The sequence below is a fragment of the Saccostrea echinata genome, unplaced genomic scaffold (assembly GCF_033153115.1).
Source record: "Saccostrea echinata isolate AGI-Se365-2 ecotype Australia unplaced genomic scaffold, CSIRO_AGI_Sech_v1 ptg000056l, whole genome shotgun sequence".
Taxonomy (NCBI): Eukaryota; Metazoa; Mollusca; class Bivalvia; order Ostreida; family Ostreidae; genus Saccostrea; species Saccostrea echinata.
Window position 1 is genome coordinate 9,873,806 of NW_026889805.1, and position 20,771 is coordinate 9,894,576.

General features: G+C 33.3%; 1 pseudogene; it reads right to left on the minus strand.

Moving 5' to 3' along the window:
* Window positions 1-4,217: 4,217 nt before the first annotated feature.
* LOC133173602 (peroxidase-like protein) overlaps window positions 4,218-20,771 on the minus strand; it is a 37,711-nt pseudogene continuing 21,157 nt past the window's right edge.

The window sequence follows — 20,771 nt, forward strand, 5'->3', positions numbered from 1 at the left end:
AAACTATTACGAACTGTTGCCAAAGGCCACGCTTAACCAGAAAAACAGCTTCTGAATAATTTTATTTGGGTATGACTGTACCTTATTACATTTAGATAATTTTGGTTAAAGATGGTCTTAATATGGAAAATGATAAAAACATATATTCAATTTTCCTTCTCATTTCCGTAGGATTTACTAATCTGTTTAAAATTTATCATTAGAACAGCAATGACTTCGTGGCGCAGTGGTATGATCGCTGGGCTGAAAATCTTACGATTCCGAGATCGAGACCAGTATTTTCCATTCATGTGCTTTTAAATTTTTCTCTTTTTTGGCGTTTCTATTCTACTTTAAAAAAAAAAATTTAGAATGAACACAATTTTGAAAAGTTCCAATATACACGTTACACTTTGAAAGCATCTCGGGAAAAGACAGTTCTAAACTATTTTATTAAATTTTACAAATTCATACCTCCTTGATTTATTGTTAAATATTTTCTTAACCTTTTGTCTCGAAATTAGAGTAATGAGCATGTTAATGACTTTTATATGTATTACTTGCACTTAAGAAAATATAATACACGTCCACAAATGATATTAAATATGTTGGCTTTCAATTGAACAAGAATGTCTATAAATAGAAACGGGTGATTTCCTTTAAAATTCTCGAGTCGGCCGTGTCATCGGCAAGGCAGCTATGGCTCTTTACATTCTTTGTCACTGGTCATTTGCAAAAAATATTTTGTTAAACACACAAGTACACCGAAGTTGATATTAAAAAGATAGTTGAGTTTCTGACTGACAATATATATTGAGTTTTTGGAGATCAAGTCTTCCAACAATCTGTTGGAATTCTCACGAGTAATTGCGCCCCTTTATTAGCAGACCCATTTTTATATTCATATAAAGCTAAATTCATTCAAAAACATCTACACGAGAAGAAGACAACATTTGTTGTTGCTTTCATCTCGACATTAAGATATATCGAAGGCGTATTATCAATTGACAATAGTTGCTTTCATTCAGATGTCGAATATATGTATCACAGTGAACTTGAAATAAAGGAAACGACAGAGTCTGACACGTCTGTTTCATATTTGGATATTTTACTAGAGAAAGATGTTATTGGTAACGCAACAACAATACTTTATGATAAACATGATGCCTTCAACTTTTCTATCGTCAACTTCCCTTATTTATATAGCAATATACCCTTATCACCTGCAAATGGAGTTGATGTCTCCAAGTTGATTCGATACGCAGAAGCATTCTCTACGTATGAACAATTTCTAAAACGAGGCAAGCTATTGACAAACAAGTTGATGAAGCAAGGATATCAACAGTCTCGTTTGAAGTCAATTTCGCAACTTCTGTTGTCGATAGAATGACATTGTCAGCAAAACAATCTATCAGTAAGTCGAATACTGACTGACGATTTCATACTAATTGTTAAGTCATTATTTACACATTGAATTGTCGACGGACTTTCCTGTTTGCTCGATCATGACAAGAAGCACACGGCGGGTGTGACCGGTCGACATGGGATACCTACTCCCCCATGACACCTGATCCTACCTCTGATGTTTTTAGAGGTCGATCCGTGTTTGCTCTGCTCCCAATTTTTATTGTTTCGATGGACTTTTGAGCTTGATTATTGTTCATTATCTCCATATTTCACAGTAATTTTGAAATATACCTTTCTTAGATTTTCGGAAATTGTAGTTACTCTGTAGCCTTTGGAGATTTCAAAAAATCCATTCGTTTATATTCGTCGAATCTCAATAAAGGGGGTCAAAGCTTTACACTGGAAAAACATTTTCTATGATCATTATCTAAAGATCATGTATTCTAAATATGGAAATACACTGTATATGCATATTTTCCTATGACGACACTTGAAAATAAAAAATTAAAAACATGAACAGGTGACTATTTTGATAACATGTACAATCTTATGTGTTTTTTCTACAATAAAACTCTTAATCAAGATAAAGTCAGTTCTCCATGATTCTTGGACCAATGTAAAGACGAATAAAGACCCCTTAGAAAATGATTTTTTTGTAGGTGACAGTTTTCTACATGTGAAACTTATAAGAAAATGATCTATTGTGTTCTCAGCACACAATAAAGATTTCACAATAGATACTTAACAGTGGCTATTGGTTAAAACTGTTATCTTAATATTTCTTTATCATCTGTTTCATATTTGGGTATTTTACTGATTATAGACGTTTATGCCCGACTAACAACTAAACTACAAATGTATCTATGGCAAACGGAATGACTTTTGAATCGTCTATTCCATCGGCAACTTACAAGTATTTATCTAGTTATATTCCACTATCGCCTGCACGTGGTGTTTATGTCTCCCAACTTATTAAGAACACCAGAGCATGCCCTAAGTACGATCAACTTTAAAACAGAGACAGGATACTGTCAAATAAATGATGTTACAGGGCTCCCAACTGTCTTATTTGAAATCAGCATATTGAAAATTCCTGAGTCACTTGTAGCAAATACATTTTTTTAATTTGTAAGGTTATATATTTTGTAATTTTAGAAAATTGTTTACTCTAACAAATTTGCCAAAATCTCCAAATACTTGTTTCAAAATTTATAAATACCGAACATAAATTTATATAAGGCAATTGTACGGTGCCATTGAAGCCCAGAAAAAAAATATATAGTTATTCGAACTAAATATATTTTATATATATATATATATATATATATATATATATATATATATATATATATATATATATATATATATATATATATATATATATATATATATATATATATATATATTCTGACAAATAAGATATTAGTTCTGACAAGTTTGTTCTTCGCTCAGACGAACAATATATCTGTGTGGACAAATAACTTCTTCCTTCGGACGAATTAAATACACTTGAAAATTATTTTAATATTTTTGTTCGGAATTATTCAAACATTCTCATTGTACTCTCACACAAGTACTCTGATGTTGATATCAAAAAGAGCTTGAGTTTCTGATTGACAATATCTATGTGGTTTTTGGAAACCAGGTTTTCCAACAATCTGTTGGAATTCCCATGAGTACCAAATGCGCCCTGTTGTAAGCAAACCTATTTTTGTATTCATATGAAGCAGAATTTATTCAAAATCTCACACATTAGAATAAGAAATCTCTTCCTGTGACCCCCAACTCGACATAGATATAGCAACGACGTATTATCAATTAACAATAGTCATTTCCATTTATATGTCGACACCATATATTCCAGTGAGCATGAAATAAAAGATACCACAGAGTCTGACATATCTGTTTCATATTTGGATATTTTACTAGAAAAAGACGTTAATGGTAATCTAACAGCCAAGCTTTATGATAAACATGATGACTTTCACTTTTTAATCGTCAACTTCCCTTACTTATGCAGCGATATACCCTTACCACCTGCATATGGGGTGTATATCTCTCAGTTGATTCGATATGCAAGAGCTCTACATATGAACTATTTCTAAAACGAGGTAAGTTATTGACAATCAAGTTGATGAACAAGAATATCAACAGTCTCGTTTAAAGTCATCATTTCGTAAGTTCTATGGTCGATACAATGACCTTGTCAGCAAATACAATCTATCAAGTCATATGCTGACTGACGTTTTTCATACTAATTGTTAGGCCATTATTTACACACTGAATTGTCGACGGATTTTCCCGTTATTTCCCGATCATGACAAGGAGCACACGGCGGGTGTGACCTGTCGGCAGGGGATGCTCACTCCTCCATGGCACCTGATCCCACCTCTGATGTGTTTGGAGGTCCGTGTTTGCTCTACTGCCGACTTGTATTGTTTTTATGTACTTTGAGCTGGAATACTGTTCGTTATCTCCATATTTCATCTCGCTAACTTTGACTCACTCAAGGAAGCTTGTTGATGAAACACAAATTGAAGCGAATATATTTTGGCATTTTCCTTTATTCTGTTATATGAGTCAACAATTTTTGAAGATGATTTACCATTTCTCTGCTTTTTAAAAACAAATATTTTTCAAATTCATTTTCTCTGTAAATTTATACTTGCCATACATTGCATGGGGCCTTAACTTATCATCCAAAAAGCAAAATTTTACCACTTGTATGAGGAATTATCACTCGTTGTCATTTTACGCACAGGTTTTTGCAAGCTAGTCTTATGAAAAAAATCTTATTCCTTTATTTATAACATATTAAAAACAATTGGGAAGTTGATTTTTAGTATTAACTGTTATAGTCCTTGCAAGCGAAATACCCTAAGACAAATTTCTCCATGGTGACCAGATCGGATGTGTTAGGTTGTTACATTTCACTCTTGGGTTTCTGGGGAAAAAAAACAAGAGTCAATGCAAGAATACTATTCCTTTCAACTTAACAGATAAGCACACTTAAACAATCTAGAAAATTCAATAAGTACTGTTATTTCTTGTATATTAGAATCCACGTTTTGTGCGTATGTTATGAGATGACTTTGGTATCACTAGTATTTTACTGTAATGAACAGAAAAATATATTGTTTACTGACTTTACTCACGTATTACTCATTACGAGAAATGCATGACGGGTAATTTTATCCACCTCAATAGTTTGACAAATGATGGACGACAGTGTGACCTTTTTTATTTCCGTCAGCTGATCTAAAATGTTGGAGAGAGATAATCAAGAAATATAAAAAGATGCGTTAGATAGAGTTTATATCATAGTGTTTTTAAATCTGAAAGGTCAAGTCTTTAATACTGTCAGATATTGGGACGTTAATATTATTAAAACTGTTCCTGTTTTCAGTTAAAACAGATGTTAGCATTACTAGTACTCAGTAGTTAGGTATGAAGAGGGTGGATTGAATTCACTGAATAAAATACTTATCTGAATATGATAGCGATAAAGAATTTAAATGACATCGTACTTCTTGGTTATATGGATATATATCAAGAAAATTTATGCCCTGCTTTAAGATATTTTGAATGATATATTTTCCAATCTAAAGTCCAAAAAGCATTTTTATACATAATTGCGTAAATTAATGTTTCAAGTCTTCATAAGACGACAAGAAGCCATCTTTATTATACACAGAACAACTGCATCTCTCGGGATTTCATTTTAACTAACCTTCAGTAAACCCTGTATAGCCATCGTTTTCGTACCAGAACCTGTCTCCTTTCTTGTACAGAGTGAACTGCTTCGCTATCAGACAAGCAAATGTCGGCCCCACCACTCCACCTTTCACGTGCTTCTCAGTCATAGCACCGGCAAAGAGGTCTACATTTTCTAAATTCCTAATTTTCAAATACTGAATGAAATTATCAAAATTTTAGAAGACTGTAATTATGTAAATAAAATTTAATCTTTAATTAGATTTTGATTGATAATTTTTATGATAAGATTTTTCTATCTTTCTTTTTTTTCTTTAGATAGAGGGTGTTCTTTTGTTATTTTCCCTAAAGTTGTAGCAGTTTAAAAGAAAAATTTTAAGTAAAAGAAAACGGTCTTAATTTTTTAAAGATACAACGGTATATACAGCACAATGTAGAACGATATTTAGAAACTGCATATCAACTTCCAATTTGCCATTAAATGAAGTGTAAATTAGTCACATAGCAAAATAAGTCAAGATTTCTGTTTTCCAAATAGGGAATCCCCATTGTTCTGAAAAATTGCCTCCTTGAAACAGAATGAATTTGATATACGCATAAGGAGACAGGATTTTTCTTCAAAACTGTCATTTCCGATTTTTGTTTCAAAGAGGCATATTTTTGAAAATCACAAAAATCGAATAAAAATTATCATCCATTCGAAATGCAATATGTGCTCATAAAATAGCACAGGAGACTTCATTGTCCGAGCTGGTCTAGTGGTAAAGTGTGTGGACTCTGTGCGAAGATTCTTTTACCTGAGAATGGGTTCAAATCCTGGAATGGCTGGTATATACATATTTTTTTAGTCCCCTACCGGTGAAACCGGAGGGGACTATAGGTTTCCTCTGAGTCTGTCCGTCCGTCCGTCTGTCCAGCTGTCTGTCCGTCTGTCTGTCTGTCTGTCTAGCTGTCCCTCTGTCTGTCTGCCAGTCTGTCCCACTTGGTTTTCCGCACTTCTTTCCTAAACGCTTGCAGATGTTGAGCTGATTTTTGGTATGTGAGTGTATCTTGATGAGTTACAGATCAAGTTTGCATTTCGTTCCGCTTCATTGATTTTTGACGGAATTACGGCCTTTTCAATTTTTAGGGGTTTTCCGCAATTTTCTTCTAAACGCTTGTAGATATTGAGCTGATTTTTGGTATGTGGCTTTACCTTGATTAGTTATAGATCAAGTTTGCATTTCGTCCCGCTTCATTAATTTCCGACGGAATTATGGCATTTTCAATTCTTAACGGGAAAGGAACCAGATAACACTTGCCGGTAGGGGACTAGTATTGCTAATGCAATACTCTCAGAATGCTTGTTTCTTATGTAATGAAAGTACAATGTAACATCTCTCTTGAGAGAGAGGGAGAGAATGTCAGAAAGTTAATGGGTAATATTTAAAATGCATGCAGAATTAAATTGTTTTCCTTGATATTGTGATACATACATTTAATGTCATTATTTAGTGGCGATGTCTTAAAAAATAAAGTACTGTTATTTTAAATAATTTAAATTTTTTCATACTCATTTCGTTTCATTATTGTTCTGTTAATTAGTGGCTCAGATTTGACCTGAAACAACTAAATTGAAATGACTGAATGGAATTTCATGGATATTGCATCAACAGCGTGATTATTGGACACTGCATGGTTATTGGACACATTTTTATATATTAAAAATTATTAACGCACGCTGTCAATAGTACATCTTTCAAAATGATGTGCGAGGTGCACTTGCCATTAATTGTGCTTTTTATCGTTCTAACTTTTCTCGTGCAATATGCCGAGAGTGACCATAGATGTGAAAAAAAGTTTACTTACAGATCGCCAGTCTATGTTAGGAAAAAACTATGCATGAAATAAACGTTACTGACTTGAAAGTTAAAACCTCTAAGGCCTTTCTTTAAATGTTTTGTTATAACAAGCTGGACATACCCGTCGTATAAATAAAGTCATCTACGTAGCATTATCTATATTTAGAGATTACTCTTCATGCGTCGTGGGTATTTAAATGTCCTTCTCGATATATAGGGAATAATCACGACTTTCTGCAACACCCTCTATATGCAAAAAGTTCTTAAGGAGAATAAGTTCAGTAAAGTACAGGAACTTTTGTGATATTTTCAGAAACATGACATGTGATAATTTTGTACTTTTTATTAATTTTGTCATGTTTAAAAAGAAGAGCCTAAAAGAAAACTATAATATACCACTATTACGAAAAACTTGTTTTAACTTATTAAAATCATAGAGTTCAGGCGTAAAAATTATTAAATGCTAAGAAACGGTTAAAAGAATCAGAAAAAGAAAATTTCGTCAAGGGGCAAAAATGTGAATAGGATATGAACACACTTGTATAATCTAAGTGGTCATGCTAGTACGTTAAGCAACAGGATTTTACAATAAAAATGTCCTTATTTGTTTAAAACAATTTTTAAAGTTAGACCATCAATTTTTAATTGATGTACTTTGTTAGCAAAAACAAACCTATAAATATTTTGAAGTTTGAGTTCGTCAGCAGTACTGTGATCTGAGAATGTTTTGTGATTCAATCCACAGAATTTCCTCCATTTCCAGTATGGTGGTATCCCATGATCCCTTCCACGCTGCAAATTGATGGCGGGAAGATCCAAACTCCTACCGGCCGGGTCCATGAAAAGCTTGTCTCTAACGCCACTCTCGAATACTCTTGAAAAACCCAGAAGTTTTTATAGGCATGGAGAGATAAATTTAGATTAGCAATATTTTCTGTGACTATTCTCTTACCCGTCTGTTTTTGCAGTACCCTCTGCAAGCTGCCATCTTAAAACACCGTCACTTCCTTTTCCTTCCTTTTCGACACACATATGTGGGTGATGATAGGTGTCTTCAATATTCTTGCTCACAACTCGAGAGTACGTTTTACTAAACTGCTTTTGATGGTTTGAAACCTGAGAATGACCGAAACGGAAGGCCGCAACACCAAAACTATTTCTAGTAGATGCATCAACCTTCTCGTCATAAACCGTGTCCTGGCCATTGGATTTAGGGAGGAGTTTATATTGCTCCATAATGTCATGCCCTAAGACAAGCGGCAGATACTCACTGTAAACCACATGTTGTGTGATACCACTCACTATAGCACGAGTTTCTTGATAAAGTATTTCGTCATTCCACAAAGGATTGATATCAGCCAATTGCTTTGCAATGTAATTGTGATATCTAACAAACAGAAGGTGCATCGAACCAAGATTTGGTACAACATTTACCCGAACATCTCCTAAAATGAAATGCGCAATATTACAGGTAAATCATAGAATACTATCAAAACGCACATTTCTCCTATGTTTACTTTAACACACCATTAGTGTCTTTACCTGCATTTGGACAATATTCATGTGTAGTATCATCATAAACACATTTGCTTGTGCCACCATCTGGCAAGCCGGCGTTCTTCTGACGCACTGTACCTAAAACAATATTTATCAGTATAATCCAGAATATATTACTAGTATCCAGAAATATCACACGACATTGTTTTTTTACTCTCATTAAAAAACTATGTATTTATATTCAGTATTGTATGATAGGGTTGAAGACAAGCAAAGTAGTTCTCAAAAGTCAGAAACTGGGGTAGACGACAATGGATTCTTGGAGGTAAAAAGAGTGTACCTTTAGAAAAGATTATAGACCTTAAACTGTCCATTCTTTGAGAAGAAAGAACTGTTGGAGGGCCGTTTGGTCCGATGCACACGGCATGACTTGCCTTCAATTCTTAAAACCTAAATTTCTGAAAGGCTGTGTACACCTAATAAGGCGAGCCTTACAAGATTATAACCAACATTACCATAAATTCCACGTGTTTTTATTATTGAGTTCTCAAAGTGGAAAGAAAAAGAAACTAAGAAAAGGAAACTAAAACAGATTGTTTCCTCTACCACCCCAAAACTAACGACTTTCTCTACAACCAAGTTTGTATAGACAGTCATTACCACTTTCGAATTCGCCAATCTACCCACATGTACGTTTAGAAGAGGCTGACACTCGGGTGACTAATTTTCATGGGCTAACAAGAAAAAGTCGGCTTGGCCTTGTATTCAGATTGTATTTAGAAATAGAGCAGTGCTCTATTCCCAAGTCAGACTTGTAAGGGTGTATTAAAGGTGTACACACGGTTAGACTAGAACTTAAGTTTCATGACTTGTAAGCCAAGCTTTATGGTGCGTATCGGTCCTTAGGAAAAAAGTTTTTTCTCACAGAATGGACAGTTTGAGGACTATAACCAGATAACCTACATAAAACATGTACTCTTCTGTGTTCATAAAGTACTTTCTTCTTTATTAAAGGTCCATTGTTCAAGCAAGATATTGTCTATTCACTGGAGTGTTTCAGATAAAGGGATTATTTACAATTTAATAAAAATAAAATACCGGTAGCATTCACTGCAATAATTAACTTAGTGGACGTTAAAGGTAAGTGCTATTTCTAACTGAATAAAGAATATGAAACACAAGACGTGAGACTCGAATGCCATTTTCATTGAAGGCATGTCTTCGTCTGAGGGGAAACGAATTTTTTGACGCAAAACATAAACCTAATGAACTTTGACCCAAAAGTGAATATTTTCCGGACATTTTAAACCTTTGGTCCCGACAAATCAGGATGGAGAAAATAAGGTGAACGTAGAAAGTTTTCAATAATTGAATCAAGACTTGTCGAAGAAAACACAGCTGACATCTAAATGGGTGATAACTGGCAGAGAGTACGTAAAACTCTACACAATGATTGATTGATGCTGTCATGCTTAAGGATATCATGATGATGAGTGATAAAGAAATCAATAAAACTATAAGCTTTTTTGATCGCTATATTCAGAAACAAAGTGGAGCAAGACAGTGGACCAAACATCCTTGTGTTCCTATAAAAGAACAAACGATGTTCTCTGGAAGAAAGTGAGCAAAATGATTCAGAGGAAGAAAGAAGGAGCTACGGCTTCTTGACCGGGGGGGGGGGGTAAACAGGGTAAGTGATGTATACAAGTGTTCGGTTGGTTCAAGTGAGATTCAAATAGAATTTTAAAAATATTTCATTCAAAGGATGATTCTCTATAAGGCCATTTTCCGGCCTACGATAAAATCACTTAAAAATGTGATTTTATGTAACTTTAATCATTGTATTTCATGATTTTGATGTTTGTTTTTCAACATCGATCACCTAAGTAGCGTGATTTAAAGATCACAAACGGCCGTCAAGTAAAGAAAAATTGAGGGTAGGTCTATTTACATCAAGTTTCTATGCATGTTTCTAGATGTAAATGATCAAAAATTGTTTATTTATGTCGGAAACATATCAGACTAAAGTAATAAGTGCAAAGATTGTTTAATTTAAGGCTAAAGATATTTTTTTATGGCAAGAATTTTGATGCATTCACATTTTGCATATTTTGAATGTAAATTTTTACAAAATGCACCTCGTATGATGTTGAAAAATGTTTAATTAGCATTTAATTAATTAAAAGTATTATTTCATATATGTTTATATTGTAATTGTGTATTGTTTCTATAGATGTGGTACCTATTTTACGCATAAAATGCCCATGCAAGAAATGAGATTTCTAAGTTTCTATTGAACTATAAAAGTTGTGTATCAAATGTTTAAAGCATTGAATGAATTTTGTTTGTCATTAAATCAAAATTAAGTTGTACTTTATAAAATATAGTCTACATTTCCAAAAAAAAAAAAATAAAGAATTCATTAATATACAGGATGAAAATATTAATGCAAGTACATGTTAATAGTCAGTACATAAAACTCAGAACGGTTGTATTAAAATATATATATCGACGTAAAATGAAATAACATCGTAAGAATTGCTTTGATTCAATTTAATTATGCATGTAAAACAATATATTTAATTTAAAATGCTATCTAAACTATAATACACAAATGTATGTATAAAAGTCGAGCCCCCCCCCCCCCCCCCTCTCCACGGCACTCCATAAAATGGAGTAGATTTTCAACAGTTCCTTCCACTACGCATATCAGAAGTTTGAGTATATCCATGGACTAACAGAGTTCTACAACATCCCAGGTACAAAATGGACCGTAAGAGATGACACTCCTTTCGCACTCTTGAAATCTGAGGATTAAATTCTCTTTCCGTGCTGCGTCAAGAACTAAGGTGTTTAACACGGGTAGTGACAGTTCCTTTGCTAAGTCATTGAAAGTAAAAGTCATGGGTCTTTTGGATATTATCTTAAAGAAGGAGGTCCTGTTCCACGGTAGGTGTTGGTCAATACTGAAACCATGCATTAATCAAAATTGTGACACTTCACCTTAAGTGGATGATCTCTTTATCTGGGTGAAAAATTCTAAAATGACGTAAACCAACATTCAATTATCAATCACGTGACATTTAGGAACCCCTTTCCTCCTTGGCGTTTTATTTCTTAAGACAGAACTACTGTTCTCATAACTTATATTGATGCTACCAAAGAAGTGTGATGAATAGATTGAGTCCTCTCAACACCCAGTTAACAAAATACATGGATCCTATGTCACTCATACGGAAAAGTGTCCTTCTAAAAGGTCGAGGCGAGAATTTCCATTATAAAACCATCCCATCAGTAATTCTCTATCTATAAAAGTTACATGTGTACCCATAGAAAAATTAAGTTTATAACACAAATAGCAAATGCATCTTCCCGCTACAACAAAAATAGCTTTTATTCTTTCTAGAACTAATAACAAATATGCAGTACTCCGAAGGAAATACAAATACAAAGAAGTAGCATAGATAAACTATTCTATCCTTAGAAATAATAATAATTATAATAAGTAACTTATATTCATGCCTTATAGTCTATAAAAAAATTCTTTATTTCTAGCAGATATAGTTCAATGAGACAACCAGTCATTTCAGTCCTTTGATTTGAGATTTTTTAAGTAAAAAGTTTACCTTTTTTGAGTAAACATGCATGGCTTATATTAATTCTTAGTAAATCAATAGACACATGTACTCTAAATGAAAGTTTATAATAAGAAATAATCTACATAAGCTGATATCCTTCATTGTGAGTAGTTTGCTTTTCCTGCAAATATCGTAAAAATGAAGCGAAAAGTTTTTATTTACATGTCATAACCACCTTTAACCAAGTTGATAATTTGGTAGTCACTTTTTATGTTCATAAGAAGTTAACATGCAAATTTTGGTGTTGGTTAAAGGTGGTTATGACATGTGTAGGAGTTACCTAACACACCAACCCTCTTGATTTTTCCCATTACCCTAATGCTAATACGGACCGATAGTACCTTACTTTTTGACCCTATATCATAACAAATACTATTGTATCATTAACCAATCAACATTTATCATTAAATTGGAACATTAGCCTACTGACTCGTGCAGTTTTTAAGGGAAAAAATACTATTTGAAAAGTTGAAGTCATTGTAGGCCGCAAAACGGCCTTATAGAGAATGATCCTTTGAGTTCTGACATCAATTGCAAGTTTCTGTGTTGTATTTGTTTCAATTCAATAACTTATCTTAAGATGCCCAATAAGTTATTAATATACTGTCCCTTATTATTCATAATGGACATATTTTATTATTTATTGGACGACTGTCTTGAGCCTTTCGAGAACTAGAAAGTATTAAAAGAACAAATTGTTATGTCATACTAATGTGTTAATATGAAACGAGGAAGCAATTGAGAGAGAAAAACTTACCATTCTGAAAAGTTCTAAGCCTATTTGCTTTATTCATATCAGAACCGTATACATTTGATGCATCAATATAGGAAGTGACGTCATTGACCTGCTATCGACAACCTACAAGATTACTGAATGAACTCATCTGTACACATTGGTAAGCATTTTTTTTATAGTTAGTTTAATCATTCATTTCTCATAGATAGAAAAAAGATGTTTAGACATAAAAAAAAATCCAGTTAGTATTCATTTTGAAAATCTTTGGTGTAAAAAAAGCAGTATTCGATTTCAAATATTTAAAAAATAGGAACAATTTGAAATTACTATGAAAAGGTGCTTTTTCTCTTAATACCAAGCGAAAGCTTTGTATGATATCATTAACAATTTTTTCCCCAGCTTGATTTAAAAGCTAACAGAAGTATGTCTCTCTTCATCTTCAGGTACGATAGATTAACTGCATATAAGTAAAATATATATGTTTCTTTTTTAGCTAAACTCGAAGTCGGGGGGGGGGGGGGTTAAGCTATACCATCGACATCAGTGTCCCAGGTTCAAGTTTTGGAGAAAATGTATTTTTAATGAAAAAAGTGAAAATAACGAACAGTTATCGATCTAAAAAATCTTTTAAATAATATTGGTAAACAGGGCACAAAACACAGACCCCTGGAAATTTCAGAGATGGGATCAGCTGTATTGGAAGAGTAAGCATCCCCTGATGACCGGCCAAACCCGTCATGAGCCCTATGTATTGATCAGGTAGACGAAATAATCCGTCCGTAGTCAAATTAAGTAAAAAATACTAGCCTGACAACTTGCATTAAACATGTCAGTCAAAATATGACCCAATGATAGATTGTATTGGCAAACAATGTCGTTATAACGACGTAGAATTTTCGAAATGCTGACTTTAAACGAGGCTGTTAAAATCCGGTAATAACAGCTTATTTGTCAGTAGCTTGCCTCGATTTAAAATTTGATCGTACTCAGAGCATGCTCTTTCATATCGAATGTGAGACATGAACACCATATGCAGGCGATAGTGGAATAATAAGGACAAGTTGACAATGGAAAAGTGAAATCGTCTCGTCGTACACCGTCTACAGTCAGTAAAATATCCAATTATGAAACCATGTGGCAGACTTTGTCGTGTCTTTCATTTAGATTTCACTTGGATATATCTTGTCAATATATTAATCAAAGTAACTGTAGTTATAAGATAAAATCTCTTATCTAAGAGATAATCTAAGATATAGATTATCTTATCAAGTTGAAGTCCACAGCAAGAGTTTTCTTGTTATCATGTAGATTTTTTTGGAATAAATTCTGCTTCATAATAATATAAAAACAGGTCAGCTAATGAGCACGATAAGTGCTTATAATAATTCCGACAAATTGATGGAAGGGATGGCCCCAAGACCTTAAACTGAGAACAGACTTAAGTCAAAATTTCAAACTATTATAACTTATGATATTGAAACAAAATTTTCATCATATATTTGAATTGAAATATTACACAATATTGCAAATTTTTAAGCAAATACATTAAATAAAACCCAAGATATTAATAACAAGAGGCCCAAGGGCCTTAACGGTCACCTGAGTATAATACAACAATTTAGAGGATCCATAACGTATAAAATGAACTGAAAGGTGAAGCTTTGTTGCCCAAAAGCAAGAAAAATAGGGTGATCAGGATCAACAAAATAATTAGTTTAGTGTTCATTAACAGTACATAAATTAGGTTCTAATCTGCTCCCCATTTATCACTCTCACCAGACAGTATATAAACAAACTTATAATCAGTGCTTCTGAACTCTTTTAATTCCTTGTTGAAATCTCTTACATTGGCTTCTCTTGGTCTTTGATGAACATTTAATTAGACAAGTTAATTTTGTCTCATTTTTATTTATCTGTTACTTACAAGTCTACCTGATCATTAAAACTATGAAAGTACTTTTTGTATTATACAATAAAAATTCTTGCATAATTCTCTTATTCTATTAACCTTTCAAGTACATTATTTACAGTGATTAATTATCACAAGTAAATGGAAAGGGGAATAACTCCTCTCAGAATACAAATTAATAGAGCCCTGGCCTGGACCAGAACACTTGACCAAATGGTTCTGATGTTCAAAAATCTGCAGCTGGTAAAAATACCCTTCCTTATTAAAACTTTTACTCTTTTTGCCTTTGATATGCCCAGGTGCAGAGAAGATTTTTAAAGCATTAATGCTTTTTCACTATATAATAAATAGAGCCCTGCCCTAATATCAGAACCTCTGATCCAGGGGTCATGAAATTCACAATTCTGGAAGAGGCATCCTTGCTTATCATAACCATTTATTTGTTTAAATAATACCCAGGAGAAGAGAAGATTTTCAAAGAAATAATGCACTTTCACTATATGATCTATATAGCCCTGCTCTAGCATCAGAACCCCTGACCCTGGGGTCATGAATTTCACAATTTTGGCAGAGTCACTCTTGCTTATCACAACTATGTATTCAATTTGTTTCAATAATACCCAGGAGTAGAGAAGAAGATTTTCAAAGAAATAATGCACTTTCAATATATGATCTATATAGCCCCACCATAGCACCAGAACCCCTGACCCTGGGGTCATGAATTTCACAATTTTGGTAGAGTCACCCTTGCTCATCACAACTATGTATTCAATTTGTTTCAATAATACCCAGGAGTAGAGAAGAAGATTTTCAAAGAAATAATGCACTTTCACCATATGATCTATATAGCCCCGCCCTAGCACCAGAATCCGTGACCCTTGGGCCATGAATTTCACAATTTTGGTAGAGGGCTCAATGCTTATTACAATCATGCCAACAGTTTGACTGCTTGATGTGCAGGAGTAAAGAAGAAGTTTTTTAAAGATTGCATTAATTTTGATGGTTTTGGCCCCACCCCTCAGGCCCCAGGGGGGCAGAGGCCACGAATTTCACAATTTCTGTTCCCCTTCACCCATAGATGCTATATGCCAAAATTGGTTGAAATTGGTTTGCTGGTTCCAGAGAAGAAGCTGAAAATGTTCAAAAGTTTACGACCGACGAACGACGGACGACGGACGAAAAGAGATAGCAATAGGTCACCTGAGTGACTCAGGTGACCTAAAAATCAAAATTTTGACTTAAGTCTGTTCTCAGTTAATGGTCTTGGGGCCAGGGCCCGGGACCATGAAACAGACTTAGACTTTAGTCAAATTTTCAATCACCTGTAAAATGTTCATTAATTAGTGAATTAATCTCTGAGTTTACAGACAATGAGACTTTCGTAAAGTAATATTGAAAATTATTTCAGTTTCGGTTTGCTTGACTACACCAATATTTTAGTACAACATGAGGATTTTGACTTAAGCTTAAGATGCTTCATGATCCCCGGCCCTGGTCTCCAGACTGCATAGATGTTGTCAATGAGGAACTCCAGCATCCTCTTAATATCAAATCTCACACTACTTGTGTGTAGATTCAGAATGATTTTAAGGAAGGAAGTAATTTCATAGATGACCAATCACAAAATATGAAAATTTCCGATTTCCATTATTGAAGAAGCAGTTCTCAATATATATCAAAAAGCCTAGTTTTTAAGTAACTCTTTGTCTTCAGAGTTACATTGATGATGCATATAGTATGTTTCATTGTACCAGCCAAATTTCTGATACTGCTTTGTTAGTCAATGATTTCCATTAGAATGGTCAGATTAATGTTTTGGAGCAGGCTTTTAGTTTTGGAGCAGGTCTCATTCTCGAGTAACTATAAGCCCCATAGTGATAGAACTTGCCAGGATGATGCATTTAGGTATGATGATGCACACTACCATTCTTTCTTCGGATGCCGGATCTCACAAACAATTTTCGGAAAAGTGAACAGGTAAACGATTATCTAGCAGGTCCATTCCTACGTAGCTTTAAGCCCTATGGTATTCAAACTTGCATTTATGATGCATCTACTAATGCACACTACCAGACTTGCTTCAAAAGCTGGATCTGACCTACTTTTTGCAGATGAGTGATCAGCAGAATGGTGACCAAATTTCTGTAATGATGCATCTAGGGATGAACACTTCTAGAATACATCTATTCGTCCAGCTGAGCTCTGTAGTCTTTGATTACCTTCGTTTGTAAACCATTTTGATATTTACAGGGAAAAATATATTTTTCTATTGCAGTTTTGTACGTACACTTGTGTTCACGTTGTTGGAAAAGTGAAGCCGATCGTGTCAGAGGCATGCAGTCTTCTTTAAAGAATGGATCCCCTAGAGGAATAGTAATGGGTATACACAGGTCGCTATCACTGTCTTCTCCACAGCAGGCAAAAGTTCCTGAAAAATAAAACTTATACACTATTGATTTAACCAATGGCTGATAAGAGCGAGAGAGAGAGAGCGAGCTACCTCTAATTAAGTGTGTCAATGAGAGAGAGAGAGAGAGAGAGAGAGAGAGAGAGAGAGAGAGAGAGAGAGAGGGTTACCTCTGATGAGGGGTGTCAGTATCAGGTCGTGATCAAGAAACTGGCCAAACGACATATGAAGAACGTTAAGCTTTGGATCCATATCGGTTGTTGAATTTCTGTTTTGGAATAGCAGGTTGCTGATTTCACGAAAACTAGGTAGTGGCATCTTCCTGTATCCTTTTTGTCGAGGAGAGTTACAGTCTTTCAAATGAATTAAATAATTGAAGCAAGTTCAGTTAACGATTTCATAGAGCATAAAAAAATTATGTGAACTACTGATTGTTTTACACATATAAGTGAGAAATGAAACCGAAGGTTACCACTGTCATATTCCGGTAAGAAAAATCGTCTTTGCGCTGTGTAGCTTCTTCCCCAGTCTGGATGATTTAAATTATTACAAGATCCGTCCGCAGACCTGTATTTGTATTCAGAATTACAAGACAATTCCGGTGGTGACGCATCGCAGATTTCCCTCCCCTGTTCCTCTGTGAAAATTCATTAGAATTTATAGCTTCTTTCATTTGATTGAAAACCAGAATTAGCGTGTGTATTTAGTGTTACGCATGTTCTTCATCTGTCGTCTGTCTGTCAGTCAACATATTTATTTACAATTAACCAATTTCTCGCCTCCTAATTTCATGTGATAAATGACAGAAGCGTAAATATAGAAATACTTCTTTACGACTTTCATTTTCTTTTTTTTTTTTTTGGGCGGCATTAAAATCCTTTTAAAATAGTGGATGTTATAATAATAATTCTATTATTATAATATAAGTAATACATTGAAATTTAATATGCACCACCTATACCACTGCATGCCTATATGTACCTTTCATAATCTATAGTAACTGATTTAAATTCCAAAAATGATAATTATGCTTTAAAGGGAACGAGACATTATTTAAACTCACCCTTTTCGTCTTCTGCTTGAAGATGAAATAAGACTTGAAATTCTGCCAAAAATGAGAATTGAAAATTTAAACAAATGATATTTGAAAAGAAAATGAAATAAATGTTGTGGATCAAATGAATGAGTAATAAATGCGTTTGAAGAGAGCAAGATACTGTATGATATTATAATACAAAGGTTGTCATTTCCAAACCATTTTTAGACAGATAGGATACATATTACTTGAAACAAACAAGTATGGCACTTTTTTTTTTAACAAAGTTTACGGAAATTTACATTAATTTAGAAAGTTAATTTCTACCATTGCTTTCTTAGCATACGAGAGAGGTGATGTTATTTCCAAAGCTCTTTTTTTTTTATTTTGAACACCTTCTTGTGCTATTACGTTATTGACGGTAAACAACGGAAAATCATGAACAATGATGTATCCTTTTCCAAAGTGGCAGTAATTTATACGATGCTAAAATTTTGTAGACTTAAAATTTACCACCATATCAAAACACTACTTGAACTTGATTAGGAAGAGTTAATTTGGGATGAAAAATTATTGATTGATTGAACCAGGATAGGCCAGGATATGCATGGTGTAAGCCCCCCCCCCCCCCTTCCTGAGAATTTTTATGAGACAAGATAACTCATTAAAAATATATGAATTTTAACATAGGCCTATATCTGTACTAAAAATACTCGAATTTTTAAAATATCATATCTGTATTTCGATATTGATATAATTTTCTGCTTTTGTTAAGTTTTGTTGTTAAAATTAAAACTTATCAAAAACGAGAAATAATAATAAGTAGAAAGTTTTGTTGAAGGTTTATTTTCATGTATTTAACCCTAACATTTTAAGAAATGCAATATTTAAATCCAGTGATTCAAATTCTTTGGGAGGAACTTACAGTTTACCTATCATAGGAACCATCAATTCAATTAAGTTTTATGTCTGAAGTCGAATCAATGGGTTAGAGAACATTTGGATGGGATACTTAACTATTCACGCCACAAAAATATCAATGAATGAAGTTCATTAGAATAAAATTAGAACACTGATATAGCACATACTAAAATGTTCGTTTTGCTTCAAAATCCGTCTTTGGAATTAAGTTTTTCAATTTTTTCCTTGATGACCAATCTTTTTTATTTCAATTTTATGTTCCTCAAAATTTCCTTTTCTTATATATAATAATAGTTTAACAACATGGTTTCAGTAATTGTCACCTATAAAAGTAATAAGAAAATGATAAGTAAAATCCTTCTGGATTATAGGGAAAAAATTACCTTGGATCCCAAGAATGGCAAGTACAAGTAGGAAGACCCGGCATATATTTTCAATTTGTTTCTCCATGTCAGTGTTATCATATTATACAACATATTCCGATCAATCAATGGGTTGATGGCAGTCCAGTTCGGCAGCCCTATCCGGATAATTCAATAAAATATAACCAAAATATGATATCACAAAAATCCGGATAATGTTATAAAATACACTCAAAATAATCAATCACAATAATCTGGAAAATTCAATAAAATAAAGCACAAAAATCCAAATAATTCAATGAAATATACACCCCCTCCCCCAAATCCGGATAATTCAATAAAAATATCAAAATATGTAATCGCAAAAAAACCCAGGATGATTCATCTAAAAATCTCCTAAAATTCCGGATAATTCAATAAATTATACCAAAAATATGTTATCACAAAAATTGGATAATTTTCTAAAATGTACCTAAAATATTTAATTATTTATTTAATCACAAAATTCCGGATATTTCTATAAAATATACCCCAAAATCCGAATAATTTAATAAAATATACTTGTACACAAAATATGTACATGTTGTCATGTAACGTTCATGTAGTATTTAAAAGCTTTACATCATGTATAATGTAATCAGTTTGTTATCGAAGGGAATTTTTATCGTACAAAGGATAAGGTCATCAAAAGTTAGCATTTAGTTTAATATTTCTGGAATTTCTGGTAAAATTTTTTTTTACTTCAAGATCCTAATTTAATTTTTCACACACCACATCAAAGCAAGCAGACATCTCCGATGCCTCAGTTAACCAACTATTTTGAGATTTACCTTAATGGTATTATTTTTGCTGTGAATTCATGTCAGCTGCATCTGTATGCGCAAAAGATACCCCAAAAATATCCTATAGACATAATGCCCATATTTATCACAATTTTCTTTCTTTTTTTATCACATCATACTTATTGTTGCAATTCTCTCCGAATCTTTATTGAAATTCGACGCAAAAATATTAAATAATTAATTTAAGAATTATTTTATTCATGATATACATAGAAGTAAATACAATGAACATGGATTGAACAGCAGGGAAAAATTGCCTATATTGGTTCTCTCAATTAGAGATCAAGGTACAAATGTAACAATGATATATATTTGTATTTTAAACTAATTTTTAAGGAGATTACAGAGTACAAAATTGAAAACAAAGGGTATGAACAGTAAAATGGAAAAATGAAAGGGGGAGGGAAAAGGGGAAAAATTAAATACCGGCAATTAAAATCCAAAAAATAAAATATAATTCAAGCGTTATGGTACCAAGTAAC